Source organism: Tupaia chinensis, unplaced genomic scaffold, assembly GCF_000334495.1.
Source record: "Tupaia chinensis unplaced genomic scaffold, TupChi_1.0 Scaffold000186_1, whole genome shotgun sequence".
Classification (NCBI taxonomy): Eukaryota; Metazoa; Chordata; class Mammalia; order Scandentia; family Tupaiidae; genus Tupaia; species Tupaia belangeri.
The window spans coordinates 560,074-563,296 of NW_006159661.1; the positions used below are offsets into that span (position 1 = coordinate 560,074).

Genomic DNA, 3,223 nt, shown 5'->3' on the forward strand with positions numbered 1-3,223 from the left:
TCAGCAGGTGGCACGGTGGTTACTGCCCTGGACTCCCACATGGCCAATTACAGTTCAAATCCTAGACCTGGCAGCTTGAAAATCATGCCAAACATGTTTGCATGCATTCCCAAAATCCCAAGAGGAGAGTAGAGGAGAAGGGATTGTGGTATGGCCATCCTTCCTAAGTGGTGATTTCTCACTTTCCCTCTCACTGTCTCTCACTGGTGAGCACACATGCCCCATGGCAAAAATCTTAAAAAAAAATTGAGTATCAAATTGCTGTCTTACTGTCTTGAGTGGTATAGTTGTTACCTTATTTTCTATAATTATATATAAATATGCTCTCCTTAAATATGGAGAAGTCTACAAAACTAAATTGTCATTATATGCTAGGTTTTTATTTCTCATGTTAATGGTATTGACAAAAATTTTGCTATGGTTTGCTCTTCTGCTCTTTATTAAGAGTTTGTCATACAGATAGTATGTAGAGAAAGTTCAATCCCAGAATACAACCTATGTTTATCCTGTGGATGAATGTGTGCTTTTTGTTTTCTTTGGGATGGTTGGTTAAAAATAGTTTTTGTTTTTTTAGTTTTTGCTATAGAATGCATGCGCTCACTGGAAGGACAGAGGGAGAGAGGCAAAGTGAGAAATTGCCCCTCAAGGGGTTGGACACACCACAATCCCTTCTCCTCCATTCTCCTCCGAGAGTTTTGGGTACTCACAAACACACATACCTGGGTCGTTTTTCAAGCACTGGGTCTAGGACTTGAATCACTCAGTCACACATACAGGATCTTGTCTTTGTCTCTCTCTACCTCTGTCTCTGTCCCTGTCTCTGTTTTCTCTCTCTTTTTTGAAATTTTCGCTTTTTAGAATATCACGTGGTGCGCTTGCACGCCACGCGGTTTTCCAATTTTTGGTTTTTACTGAAATTTTTTTAAATATTAATTTTTTTAGTTTTATTGAAAAGTTTTTATCTTCGTTTTTTTCTTCTCTTTTTCTGTTTCTTGTTTGTTTTCTTTGCTGTTGTTGCTTTTGTTTCTCTCTTTCTGTTTCCTTTTCTGCACACTCCTTGACGCTTGGATTGAACTTCCAAGTTTGGGAAGAAACCGACCATCAACCAGATGACTAGAAATCGCTGCAGGACCACAAGAAATATGGGAAAGCAGGAAAATACCTCTCCTCCAAGGGAAAAGGATAAGTTCTCTTCATCCACACACAGTTCAATGGAAATCATGGAAATGTCTGATAAAGAATTCAGAACATTCATAATGGCAAAGCTAACAGAGATGGAAGAGAAGAGAGACAAGGAACTGCTGAAGAGGAAGGAGAAAGGAGTTGAAGAGTTCCAGGAGGTGAGGAAATTCATGCAAAAGATCTTAAAGAGGAATTTCACACTTTACAAAAGAATCAGATGGAACTGTTAGAGATGAAGGCTATAATACAGGAAATCAAAATCTCCCTTGAAAGTATTAAAAGCAGACTAGATCATACAGAAAATAGAATCTCTAATGTAGAAGAGAAAATGGTTGGCCTAGAAAAATCCACCGCGAAGACTGAGAAAATGGCCCAAAAATTTGAGAATAATATGCGAGAAGTACTAGATACCATCAAACGTCCAAACATCCGGATAATAGGCATCCCAGAAGGTGAAGAGACTCATAAGGGCATTGATAATCTATTCCATGAAATCTTACAAGAAAATTTTCCAAACCTGGAGAGGCACTCAAAGATTCAGTCCCAAGAAATACAGAGGACCCCAAATAGAATCAACCCAAGAAGATCTTCTCCAAGACACATTATAGCCAGATTGACCAAAACCACAGACAAAGACAAGATACTAAGACTGGCAAGAGAAAAAAGGCAAGTTACCTACAAAGGGTATCCCATCAGACTAACGGCAGACCTCTCATCGGAAACAATGAGAGCGAGGAGAGAATGGGAAAATGTATTCAAAGTATTAAGGGAAAAGCAATTTCAACCGAGAATTCTGTACCCAGCAAGGTTATCGTTCATTTGGGAAGAAAAGACACGAACTTTCCCAGATAAACAAAACCTGAAAGAATTTACCAGCACCAGACCGGATCTCCAAGAAGTTCTTAAGGGAGTGCTATGTCAGTAAAATTAAATGCAGACACACAGAAATAAGAGTTCAGAAACTAAGAAAATGGGCAACTTAATTGTAGGGCCAAAAGCTGGAGTTGAGTATTACATCCCAGATTTCAATCTGGAACATCGAACCTCAACAGATACAGAAGAAAGATTAAGTACATGAGACTGAACTGATGAAACAGTATTCTACGACTTGACTAAAATATTGCTGCTTTTCTTCTAAGCTTTGTTGTCTGGTTTTAAGGACTTTTGTCCTGTCTTCAGCTATCAATAGATTCATGTTCCGACTATTTGAACAGAATACTAACCTGTTTCTAGGCTTTAAGTTTCAAAGAAATATCCTTACCAGTTCAAAACTGCTTTTCTTGAAACCATCGGCTGATCTTGCTATTGAAAGTAGTTAGATTACTTATGATATTGTGTGACCAACGAAATGTTGGGGGAAAAGGGATTGAAGACAACTGTAGACAGCAGAGATAGTGTAATAAGAGAGTGGAATTTTATAGTATGTTCATTCTACTCACTGAGGTTTATGCCTAAAGTCAGACTTGGGATGATGTATAGGTATATATCAGCTGTGCTAGCTATTGGAAATATTTAGACTAGTTAAGTTCATTAGCAAATCAATTAAATGGGGGGAAAGGCATAGAAAGCAACCATGGATACCAGAGACAATGTGGGAAGAGGGTGGGACATGGCAGAGGGTGAGGGTTAGGGAATCAAGGATGGCAAAACAAAAAAACGAAGTATACAAGACATAAATGGAAAATTATTGGCTGATATTATGTATGTTGATGTGCTTGATTGAGCCAATATATAGTGTATTTTGGATGGAAAATTCATTTGTATGCTGTAATGATGTATAGTGAATTAATGTAAAAAATAAATAAGGAAAAAAAAAAGGCAATTAAAAAAATCATTGTAGAGATTTGAGTTAGACCAGCTGGTGATGTGGTGGGTGGTTTAGGTGGCTGAATCCCACTTAGCAGATTGTGCTGTTCAAGTTCCAGACTTGACAACTTAGGAAAAAAGAAAGATTTACATTAAAGTGTTAGAGTTATTTATTTATTTATTTATTTTGTAGAGGTTTTTGATATAGGGCGCTTGTGCTCGCCAGAAAGAAAGC

General features: G+C 37.8%; 1 protein-coding gene across 2 annotated transcripts in view; it reads left to right on the top strand.

Annotated features, from left to right (window-relative positions):
- Positions 1–3,223, top strand: part of ZMYM5 (zinc finger MYM-type containing 5) — a 42,084-nt gene that overhangs the window by 23,036 nt on the left and 15,825 nt on the right. The gene's annotated exons all lie outside the window — the stretch shown is intronic.